General features: G+C 43.5%; 1 long non-coding RNA gene across 1 annotated transcript; it reads left to right on the forward strand.

The window, feature by feature from the left end:
- Positions 1 to 6,859: 6,859 nt before the first annotated feature.
- LOC147880335 (uncharacterized) lies at positions 6,860 to 10,688 on the forward strand. Its single transcript, XR_015540523.1, has 4 exons — positions 6,860 to 7,034; positions 7,108 to 7,175; positions 7,270 to 7,320; positions 8,970 to 10,688. It is a non-coding gene; the product is annotated as an uncharacterized LOC147880335 (long non-coding RNA).
- Positions 10,689 to 12,849: the final 2,161 nt, after the last annotated feature.

The following is a 12,849-nucleotide window of genomic DNA, read 5'->3' on the forward strand; positions in this document are numbered from 1 at the left end:
GCAAGAGAGAAAAGCAGATAGTATGGAGAATCAAAATTTTGATTACTGCAAAACTGATACAATAGATGGCGTTGCCTCCCAGCCGTGTGCTCCTGTGAGAGAAGCTTCGATGGCATGCTGGAAACAATAGAGGACAGAGGCTAGATGCTAAGGAATCAAGGTTGTTGTAGCCAGTGACGATGATGGGCTTCACGAGCTTGCTCTTATATAGCCACCAGTCGTAGTCAGTTAGACTCAATTGGGAGACCGACCTTGTCCACCCAAACTGGTCGACTGGAGGTCGGTCCCAAAACAGACCACCGACCACACGATAGAACCGTGGCATAGAATAGAGCAACTGACCTATGGACACCGTTCGGCCCACAACCATCCGGGATCATCTGGGGCTCCAAACGAGCCCCGCAACCCGAGAGTGGGTAGCCTTGGGAAATGCTCCATCTACCCTCAGTGCGGTCAGTCATGGGATGCCTTCCCGCACTTGCATGTAGCCTAATTGGCAGTGTGCTAACTCTATCTGAAGCCGTCCAACCATCAGGCCACACATGGCCCCCATCTGGTGTCCAAACCAGGACCTACCGGATAACCAAGCTACTCAAATGCCTTCTCCTCATATGGGAGGCTTACAAGTAGAGTTAGCTGGTTCCCGCGTAGTTACATGAGAGTGGAGCATTGATATCTAACAATATCTTCTTGCTGTAAAACTGCCCTGATAGCGACATTGCTAGCGTCTATGATTACTAGAAATGGATCATCCCCACAGGTGATCTTCATAATTGGTGTTGTTGTGGCCAACCATTGCAAGTCATGGAAGGCCTGCAAAGCTTTGCCTGGGACTTGAACTTTTTGTCTGTGTGTCTTTACCCCCTTGAGTAAATATGTAAGAGGGCCTACGTGTGTCGAGAAACCATCCATGTGCAACAAATTCATAGCTGCCAAAGGGGGCCTAAAAAGTATCCTGGCTATCCCTAAACCTAAGACGGAAACACTACCCTACGGCTCTCCAGTGGGTACTATTGAATGAGGACTGATCTTCTAACTTGACCTAAGGCTGAGAGACTGACTTACATAGCTTGTGCCTAACTGTCCCTCAACAAGGGCTCATAAAGGGGTCACAACATACGACAAAATCTCCTATTAGAGAACTATTACGCACTTGTCGATGTAGCTAGTGTGTCACTTTGCACCCAAGTGCAGGGGTGCATGTGACATTCCCTCCTCCTTAACTTGGCAGTAGGTTCATTGCTTCCAAGTACTCCACCAATATCTGGGACAACTCTTGGAAAAAATCTTCGTCCAACTACACTGCTTCATGGGTACATTGAGAATATAGCACACCATATATGCTATATATCCACTAGTTTGCACTCCTCAAAGTTTAAAGTAAATATATCTACCATGAATAAGTACCCTTACGAAGTCAACATAAAATTTCAAATGGAGTCATCACACTCATAGGTAAAGAATATACAAAGAAGTACGTAAAGAAAGTACACAAAAAAGAATGACTTACAATGTGATGGCATCCTACAGAGAAGGCACATTTCCTTGTCCATATGGATGTGCTACAACTTGGCAAGTAATCCTTTCTTGCCAAACTTGAATCTCAAGATGTGGCCCTTCAATTCATTAAATATCACCTCTCTTGCTCTTTCATGACCAAACCCTTCTATGATTGTCCAATCCTTCAAACTGTGGGTGCACGGCATCCACTCATCCAATGCATTACTGGATCCTCTTAGATCATCCAGTAAATCATCAATTCTAAGGATTGGAAATCTGTTCTTCAGAGTTATTTTATTCAAGTCCCTGCAACCAATGCACATCCTACATGAACCATCCTTCTTCTTAATCAAGAGAATAGGGGAAGCAAAAGGAGATTGATTGTGTGTGATGAAGTCTCTGTCCAAAAGCTCCCTCACTTGTCTTGCCACCTCCTCCCTTTCAACCCTTGATAGCCTATAGGGTGCTTTATTTTACTGGTTTTGACCTTGGCTCAATTGCATGGTCCACATCTCTCTCAAGGGGTAAGTGATGAGGAAGATCAGCAAAAACATTAGGAACACTACTGCAACAACTCTTACATGTCCTTATCCTCCACCAACAATCCATGGTTGTCCTCTGTTTTAGCCCAATGTATAGCATAGAATTTTAAATCCCCCTTGAGGTCCCTTGCTAATCTTCTAGAGGATATACCCGTCAATTTAGGACATTTGAAGCCCATAAGTGTGACTTCTTTTTTCAGAGTGCAAAAACGCCATAAACATCTTGTCTAGATCCATAGATAACTCTCCTAGCATCCTTGGCCATTCCCATCCCAATACAATATCAATAGGTCGCATATTTAAAACAAGTACATCTTCTCCCTACATCATCATCTAAACTTTGTGTAGGTTCCCACACACATCAATATTAATCTTAGTTTGATCTTCAAGTGCCTTCATAGGTACAGATTCACGTGCCAAGTTATCTCAAGAAGATTCATAGAACTAGTGTCTAGTAGCTTTGAGGCACCTAAGTTAACATCATGCCCCAACTGATTCTAGAGTCTAGTACCTTGCAAACTCATATACTTGTAGGGTTTAAAGTCTAATAGACTCTAGGCACTAGAGTTGATAGCATGGCACTTGAGAAACCATAAGTCACCTATACGTTAAAGTACATCATACAATAATGGTTAAGTCTAGAGCTTTGAGAGCCTCAAAACAAAATCTAGTGATCATATAGTTTTGATCTCTCACACATGGAACATACTTATAAATGAATTGAAATGCATGGAATTGAAGATCCATGTCTCAAATGAAGTCTCTTAGTCAATCTTAAGCTCTACCATGAAAGGTAGTCCATACAAGCTCAATAGATGATGAAAAAGCAAAGTGAGGGTTCTAGTAGTATAGCCATCAAGATGATGATGTGGTAGATCACCAATTACATGTGGCATTTCCTTGATTACACTCTAGCATAGATTATGCTATATGTTCTTCCTTCAAATCCATTTTTTACCATATTAAAAATGTTTCCATTCCTTTAGTTCAACCATTACAAGGTACATTTTTCACATCTATTTACTCACATTGTGATTGAGCTTCTCAAGTCCAGAGGTTGTAAATGATGCAAGAAGCTTGTTTTCATCAATAGGACCACCTTTGACTAAAGGCTTGGTTCCAAAATGGTCAATACCCAAGGTCTTCTCCTTTAGATTGTACTTGGGTTCATATAACTCAACCAACTGCATGGCCTCTGTAAGAGTGCTGGGATTTTGTGCTGGCATATCTGAGGCAATATTAGGGTGCAGTCCATGGATAAATTTGAGCATTCTACTTCTATCACATCAATGCCATGGATGAATAAAGCTATTTCCAGAACTATTTGACATAGTTTTTCACTGATCCTTGCTAAGTCACATCATACCATCTGCAAATATATTGATCCCTGGCTAGAGGAGAAATAAAGTTGGAACATCTTTCTTTTGAATCAATCATCAAACAATCCTGTTACAAATGCCTCCATCATGTGTGGGTAAAATCCTCACGATGAAGGACAACAAATCTTATTTACCTTGATCCCCTTTAGGAAATAATAAAATGTAGTCTTCCAATTTACTGATCCATTCTTCCAATTCACTAAGTGAGCTAGTCTCCCCTTTGAACTTGGAAAGGGCCTTAACCTCACTGCCATTCAGTAATCCCCCTTTGGACTCTGAGGGTCTCACAGTCTGAACATATTGCTGAAATGTGAGGACTATTAACTTGAGATTAGCAGGAAGACTCTTGTATTCATTAAATCTCTGGCATAAGACTTTAATTTTTGGATTGGGACTTTCCTGAGCTATACCCTATGAAAGGTCTTTTGCCTTGCTTGTAGTAGCCTCTTCATACCTATGGTGAGCCCTCCTAGTTGAGGCCATACACCCCTCTTGATTAATCACATGTTCGGGATCATCGTCTAAAACATGCTCTACTTCAAAATCAGTTACCATGGGTCTTCCTTCTTGAATTTGGCTCCTCTTGATACAATCAAACCCTTTATTCATAGTGGAAGGTAGGCTTTGCAGCCTTTGGGGTCCATTCTTTGATTATTGAACTTGATTATATTAGTTAGCTGCCTAAACTCTTGGAGTATAGGACCCACAAGGACTATTGGCTTTAGTTAGACCACCTGTGTGCAAAAAATTATCACAGGATCTCTGTGTGCCACGTGTAAGATATTTGCACTTTTGTATAATTTGTGATTTTTTCAGAAGATTACATGTCTACTGACAAAAATCCTAGGGTGTGAGGATTATAGAGATAGTATCCCTTACTTTCACTGCTGGTATAGCCAACAAACATGCATTTCCTGGCTTTGTCATCCCTCATCTGTTGAGGCACATGTGCATATGCAATGCATCTAAACACCCTCAAGTAATCCACCTTGGGTTTTCTATCATGGCAAGCCTCAAAGTGTTCAGATGGCTTTTCAAAGCATTGCTTGGCATCTATTCAAAACATCTGCAACACATGATGGCTTCCATCCAAAATCTATGAGGTAGACTTCAACCCCTCTACCAGACACTGGCCATCTCCATCAAGGTCTATTCTTCCTATCCAGGAACACCAGCTTGCTGAGGTGTGTATGGCACATTACATTGGTGGGTAATGCCTTTTTCCTACAAACATGCCCTCAAGGGTGGGACCACTTCTCTTTCTCCCTAACTTTCACCTCTCTCTCATCTCCCTCATCTCCCTCGCCAGTCTTTACCTCTCCAATTTGCCTCCCCTTCGTTGATCCCTTGCCTCCCCTCCGTCGATCCCTCCCTCACCCTCCTCTCCCTCCCTCACTCTCTCTCACCCTCCCCTCCCTCATCCTCCTCACCCTCCTCTCCAACTCGACTACCGTGAGTGTATAGTTGTGTTGAGATCTGGAAAGGACACACAATCAAGCGCCATGGAAGGGTCAGGAAAAGGACTCAACATTGAAGACTTTGAAGAGGAGAAAGACTACCAACAAGATACAATTTTGCCAAGTGCTCAAGAAGTGATGGCGAATCTTCTAGAGCAGAATCAGGTCCTCCTACAACAACTCGAAGAACATTCATCCAAGCTAGAAGAAAGCAGAAGACAGCTGGACCAGATAATAAAACATTTAGAGAAAAAAGAAGCAAAAAAGCTGCTAGAAGAAAGAGGAACCACAGATTTCAAAAAACTACTCTTGTTGATGCATGAGGAACGCAAAAATGAGGAGGCACTGTGATGCACAGAGCTCACCCAGGCAAAGAGGCAACAAAAGCAAACCGAGAGGCGATGCTTCTCCAATACAAACAGCTCTTAGCCGCTATGCAGGCAAGTTTGAGCCCAGCAGCCACCGTCACTGCCATAGCTTCGTCATTGGCAAAGGTCACACCACTCACTCGATCCACTCCAAATTTTATTAAGTATGATGGTAAGTGTGACCATTCAGCAATTTTGCAATTTATTCATCAGTTTGTAGCTCATTTTCCGTTAGTGCGGATTCAAGATGAGCAAGACAAAGTCCACCTCACAACCCCTCATCTTACGGGTGAGGCGGTGACCTGGTGGCAACATTGGGGTAGTAAGCATACTTACCCAACAATGTTTAAGACAAATTTCGTTTGGGCAAGGTTTTGGCTGACCTCAAAACCCCTTTTTCTCCCACCCCAATATATGTTTAACCTGGAGGATGAGTTTTCTCATCCCTCCCAGAATGGTTTGCCTGTGTTGACATACAGTAGCAAGGTCATCACGTTGGCGCAGCAGTTGGGCATGATAGAGAGTGCCAAGATGAAGCAATTCATTCGAGGATTGGACACCAACATCCGTTATACCATTCGAAACTTCAACCCGCTAGATTACAAGCGGGCGCTGACTCTTGCACAAAATCAAGAGATGATGCTGAACGGGGGAAAGCCAAGGTCCAAAAAGATTCCAAAGCCCCGCATCAGTCAAACGATACAGCGGGTAAGGATCAGAAGAAGGACAACCAGTTCCAAAAGAAAGATGGCCAGGCTTCTGGTCAAAAGAAGGAGTCCAAGGCCAAGATGACTCCAGGCGAGAAGGCTAAAGCGGGCATTACGGGAGGCTATCTACAGCTTAACGAGCAGAACTGGTACCACCAAGAACATCGCTGCTTTCATTGCCACCACATCGTTGGGCATGGTAAGAAGGATTGTCAAAATGGCTTGCCGAGAAGGCTGCGACTCCATCCTTGCAAGTAGCTCGTCACTCATGGTAGAGCCATACCTTCTACAGCATGCACAGAACGCCAGCACAACGTGGACAATGTCCTACAAACAAACGAAGAAGATGGGCAAACAAACCTGCATGGACCATGGAAGTTGCGCCATGTGTGACAGAGCCAACAATAGAAAAGCGTTGCAAAAAAATAAAGGCTCAGATATTATTTTTCGCTTTGTTGGGGGCGTTGGCTCCACATAGGCCTCCCACGGTAGGCCAAAAAGAATGGGCAAACATAATTCTCCATTTGTGTAAGTGCATGGTGCATTGGTGCAAAAAACTCACATTCATGGACCATCATAGAATGTTTCAAGTGTGAGATGGGGTGGGAAGAGACGTCTATACTCAGCCACACGAAGTCTATCATTATACACAGCTGGTGGTTCTATCTTTCTCCTAGTAGGAACCCTAACTATGGGTTTCGACAGGAGTCAGGAACTCTCCTTTAATATCCTAGATTTGGCAAGCAGATCACATTCTATCCTATATCACTAGAAGTGCTATCACTTGCAAATTTCCATGTGGAGCCAATATATGTTGGGTGTGAAAATCCACACATCCATCCCCAAAAAGCAGGAGTGAAAATCCACCCCCAAAAAGCAAGAGATGGTCTTAAAAGGGACATCAAAGTTAAATACTTTTGACTCTGAGCTAATTTTCATCTTCTTCTTCTTCGTCTTCGTCTTTCCTGTGGGTTCGGAGCTCAAGACCCCGTCTACTTGCGCAGGTGGTTACGTACTCCGGTAGCATCCTGTTGGTCTAGCAGATCTATATTTCTGAGACTGGCCGGGAACGATCGCATTAGTATGTGTCGTTTTGCTTGAGCCTTCAAGAATCAGTATACTTAGAGCTTTTTCAAGCGCATTTGACGTTCTAGATTTGAAGCTTCTACGGCCGTGGTGACAGGCGGTTATGGTAGCGACATAATGCAGACCACACTTCTTGGTATGGTCCAGACTCCAGTTTCGGTTGATGTTGTTTGCGCGTTTGACGTTCTAGATTTGGTGTAGGTTTGAAGCTTCTACGGCTGTGGTGACAGGCGGTTATAGTAGCGAGGACAACATCGGCATAATGCAGACCACACTTCCTGGTATGCTCGGTTTCGCTTCATGTTGTTTCCAATTTGTTGGGACCTCGTATCAGACCTGTTCGCCATTATGTAGACCGACGAGCGGGAAAAGCAGCCTCGATTCAAAGAGGATGGAGGGGAAATTCAGTGAAACCTGGAGAATCATCCATACTTCGCATACTTGAAGTCTTTTTCAGTCGGTTTATCTTCTCTTTTTATTATTTGGTATCAAACCAGGGAGGGCTGGCTTCAAGAAATTAAGACTTGTGGGAGATGAGCAGGATTGGTTGTAATAGGTGAGGAACTCGTGTCCTGGAAGATCAAGAAGCCGAGAAATACCATTCGAAGAAGGAGAAAAACAGCGCTTGAAATCTTAGCTGAAGCTTGTGTCCTGCAGATAACGCAGTTGCAGTAAAGATCAGTCCCAGATTTTGGAAGCGAGAATGGTTATCGCTTCGTGGTTTATTTGAGTCGACAATGGCCTTCTAGCTCGACTGAGTAAGCACAATGATGCTTGTCATGAGCCGCTTCGCATCGCAAATTCTGCGTGCAAGCGCGAGTGCTTACGAACACAAAGATCACTTAGTGAAAAGTGGAAGGCCAGAAATGGGCAGAAAGGGGAACCTACAAAATTCCAGCGATCCTTCGAGGGGGGCCAAGGGAGGCGATATCCACGCAGTTTAATCCAAACAACAGACTGTGAGATGCTTTGACATACCTGGAACTGGCATACTCGTAAAGGGGTTACCTAAACTGGAAATGGAAGCTGGATGATTGTGAACTACTACGTTTCGGGAAAGGATGCGCGTTGGGGCTTCCGAGCAACTCAACAAGTTGAATTGGTACCCAATCTTTATATTGCTGATTGCCAATCTCGAATCTGAAGTACAAGGGAGTCTTGTAAGAAAGACAAGACAGAGAAGTCCATATTGAAGAAAGGAGAATGCGAAGAGAGTGGCCAGAGCAGTCTGAGCCGTGCAAGTGGAGGCAGTGCTCTGAGTGACAGTAACGAAAGCAACTGCAGCAATCAATCTAAGCAGTGCTGTACTGCTCTTCACAGCAAAGGTGAAAACCAGATCCACGGGATCGAACAGTACAAGGAAGCCGGAGAGCACAGGCACAATAATTCGGAAAGCGAACGAAGAAGATCAGAAAGAAGCCAAGAAAAGCCGTTGCATTTCGTTGCTTCAGAGAGCGCATTTCTTCAGGAGATCAAGAGCCAGTGCATACCTTACAAGCCTCACAAGGGTAATGATGCAAGGTGGGAAGCAATCCAAGCTGTTCTTCAGCTAGAAGGCTCCCTTGGACTCAGTCACTTCAGGTTACTGAAGCGATTAGGATGTGGTGATATTAGCAGTGTTTACCTGGCTGAGGTAAGGGGTAGCAGCTGCTTTTTTGCAATGAAATTCATGGACGAGCTCATTGGCAAGCAGAAAGAAACTCCTGAGAGCACAGACAGAGAAGATCTTGGAGTCTTTAGATCATCCATTTTGAGACGGATAAATTTACCTGCTTGGTTATGGAAGTATGAAGAGATGCCTTTGTAGGTGTATGCTAGGGTTTAGGTTTTTCTAGGGTTTAGATTTTGAAGAGATGCCTTTTCACAATAAGCAGGTGGCCTTAGGTTAATCCTTCAAAGTCTTTTCTTAATTTTCATGCATTCTATGCAGGTATGCATGAATCTGCATCAGAGGGAGTGGATGTCACAGATTTGCCATTCGTTGATGATAGTGAAGAACACGGGTCACCAATGCCAGACTTCGAAGAGATAGCCTGGAATCAATCAGATGAAACCGAGAAGGCTTCAGCGAGATAGATTAATTCCCCCAAGCTCACACCAAACCCCATCTTCTCTAAAGTCTTTGCTATAGGGAATGCAAACGGGCAACCTTTTGTGGGCTTATACCCCAAACATTGGCAGCCCTTCAAAAGAGTTACAAGAGCACCCCTCGCTATTGCAGAAAGCAATCAACTCAACCGTGAGGATCTGGATAAATCACAAGGACGTCATTCGCAACTGGCTTTGCAGTTTCGCCAACCATGGTACTTACAGCCAGACACGTTCTCGATAAGAAAAACCTCACACACATCAAAGCTTACGGAGGAATAGGTGTCAAAGCTTCTATATTCGACGCAGGGGCATCACTGCACGGGACAGATGTGCAAACAAACTGAAGAATTTGCTCAAAAAGAAAAGATAAAAGTGGACTGTTTACATAGGGGGCAGATGTGGGCTGCTTCAAGACCACAGGAGGATTTGAAGCTTTTTTATTGCCTTGCTCTCCAGCCACAGACACAGTGGCAGTGTTGTCATTCCCATCAATAGACAGATTCTTAAAGCGAGCTGAGCAAGAATTGGTAAAGGAGAAGACGAGTGATACAGCCATATGGGAGCAGTACCAACAAGCCTTTGCCACTAACGAAAATACCATCAAGGAACAAGCATGCACCAAAGGAATGTGAGTGGCAAAGGCTAAGGTGATAGACTCAATTGTAAAATCAGTGTGTTTGGAAATCAAAGGAAAGCTCTTTGAAGAGCTTCATAGAACTTTTGTTGTTGCACACACATGGGATATGGTGTGCTCTGTGGGTAACATCGTGTGCAAAAACCACGCAGCTTTAGGTACCTCTTGTTCAACCTTGTCGAGAAGCTTGGGAGCAGCGGTTGTGCCCTTGTCAACACAGGATGTTACCCACAGAGCACACCATATCCCCTGTGTGTGCAACATCAAAAGTTCTATGAAGCTCTTTAAAGAGCTTTCCTTTGAATTCCGAACACACTGATTTTACAATTGAGTCTGTCACCTTAGCCTTATTTTGTAGTAATTCAGAAAGGGGAAGGAGAGAGTTTAATTCGAATGCGACCACATCATGTGACAACCAGGAGTTTATGAACTTCTACATGGCTAAAATTCTGGACACCTTACCTTTGCCAAACAAAAGCTACTGGACTGGAAGAAAAAGAGAAGGTTTCAAGCACTGGCTGTTGTAGCTCCACGAATCACATATTCCAAAGCTTTCACCATGGGTCGAAGTGGTAGAAGGGAAAGCAAGTGTCTTCAATAGGATCCATAAAAGAAAGGCCCTTTGGTGACGAGGCTTAGGCAATCATCTGTATTTTTTGCAAACCTCATGAAGTTGAAAAAGTTAGTGGGTATAGTCGGGGATGTCTATTTTGTAAGAGGTACTCAATATATACTATGTCTAATTGGAGAATCGTGATCCTCTAGTGAGGTTAACGAGTGTAAGGGGAGTGAATAGCAATGCATTGTATACAGCTTAGAGATATTCAGTGGCAAGTTCCTAACTGTCCTTGTGCTATTGCCTTTTGCTGACATGTCACATGGTTTCCCCTCTTTTATATGGAACAAGAGAACATCCAATATTGGCCAAAAAGATGCATGTTGTTATTTTAAGGGTGGTTGTTATGATCGTTCAATCTTTGAAGAGACTCTAGTTGGTGGTTACTCGTTGTATGGTTAAGTTTTTCCAACCTATTGCAATTTGCCTGGTGCAATCTCAGAATCGCTCAAAGGAGCCAAGCCACCTTTAAAAGTTAATGGGTTTAAGGCAACAGAGTTGTTAGCAAGTCTGTGGTGGCAAGTTGCCTGAGCATTCTTTTTCCACACTTATAGAACATAAATCACGTTGAATGCCTTTTGCTGAAAAGGTCTGATAAGGTAGCTAAGAATGGCTATCACTGTCGGTCTCTTACTCTTAAGCTACTTGGTGTAAGGCAATGTTTGGGTTATTTTGTGTATAAGTCTACTGCAGAGTAAGCAGTGTGCACCCGAAAATTTTCATTACAACATCTTTGAAATATTGAAGGCCTCTTTGGCTTTTTATAGTTCACACTCGTTTTATTCCCAACTATTGGGATTTATTCGATTGTATGCTTATAGTTTATTCATGTGTACATACTCGATGCCATAGGACAGTGATTTTAAGGATTGTATACAAGCGCACAAAAACGAGATGCTCTCACTGTTTCTTTTACACGGTGATGCGGCCATTTAATATGGACCATGAGGCATTGCACTTCTTTTTACGTGGAGAGCCAAACATTTTTCCCCATCATCTTTGTCCAAGGTTGACCTTCTGATTGGAAGTATGGTGATTGGAAGCCCATACTGAATCAGACGATTTTTTCATCACTTGGCTTCTAAGTAGTTTAGACGTCGAGACACACAATGTGTTGTCATATAGCCAAGGTTACAATACATAGCAAAAGTTTGAGTCAATTGACGTGTAAAAAAAACGTTCATTACACAATAGTAAGGCTGTTCTTAATGCTTTTAGTGGATATTTATATGTTGTCTTGAGCAAACGTAATGCTTGTCCTACAAGTGTTGTTTGTTGCTCGTCAATGATGTAAAAGGTGGCATAGGATCTAGCTCATTAGCACATAATCACTTTGGCACTTGAGACTAAGTCAGCAAGGGTATATGATACTGATTCCGAATCCAATTGGAGTAATTGTAGATGGCTGTAGCCAGCCTGTCGGTATGATGAGGCTGTTGAGATATCAAGCTCTACCCCCGATATATCTCCTGGATGACTATCATTTATGTCACCGCCTATGTTAGTTGTACTCGTGGTGTAGTTAGACTACCACGTATGTTTTTGGTTTGGGTTCACATATGAACCACGTATTCTAGGGTTTGACATATAGGGTATTTCCCTATTCTATTGTATTATTGTTGTGTGCAAAAGTGAAGAAAGGCTTCACCCTCCAACCTTGTGTCCTCTCTCTTTTGTGTGTTGTGAAGAAAGCTGAACTTGAGTCTCCTATCTCTCTCCCTTATTCTTTACATGGTATCAGAGCCTTGTTCGTGGTAAGGAGCTCAAGAAAGCAAGCCAAGTTTGTGGTGTCCTGGTAAGAGGACCAGTGTTGCTTTCCTATTTCGAGCTTGGGAGCAAATCTCTGCAGGTAGCACAGCCAGAAGTGCAGGAGTGCACTGTTACAGATTGAGAGGCCCTTCGCGGTGTGGCGAGAGCGCAGTATATGCTGCGGGAGAAGGACGAAGCCCTCGGTGACTTTATTTTTTTGATTTGAGGCCGTTTCGGGGCCCGTTTTGAAGGCGGAAGTTCTTCGCAGGCACTCAGAAAAAGGCCCTGTTTTTCGCTGTGCGACCACTGCGCGGCTTGTCGGTGGAAAGGTGCCACAGAAATTGCATCGTATGCCTGTGTGCAGAGATATTGGGAGTTGCAGATTTATGCCTGTTGCCTGTTGATGCAAAATCGTCACTAGGAAGTGACTGTGTAGTGAAATACCACTTTCGTCAGTGTTGCAGATCTGCCCCTGTGAGGCTTTTTGCAGAAGTTTTGCTATTTGCCCTTGTGAGGCATTTGCTGTGTTTACAGGTTGCTGTTGCAATTCGTGATTTGTAAAATGTCTGAGAATCTGTCTACCATTGTCAGTGAGAAGCTTGACAAGAACAACTTCCAAGCATGGAAGTTCAGGATGACAAACTTCCTTATGGGAAAGGGAGTTTGGGAGTACATCAGTGGTGAAACTGCAGAACCAGTTTTGGGTGCTGCTCCCACTCC

Source organism: Dipteris shenzhenensis, chromosome 32, assembly GCF_047967505.1.
Source record: "Dipteris shenzhenensis isolate YYH24624 ecotype China chromosome 32, Dip_SZ_1.0, whole genome shotgun sequence".
NCBI lineage: Eukaryota > Viridiplantae > Streptophyta > Polypodiopsida > Gleicheniales > Dipteridaceae > Dipteris > Dipteris shenzhenensis.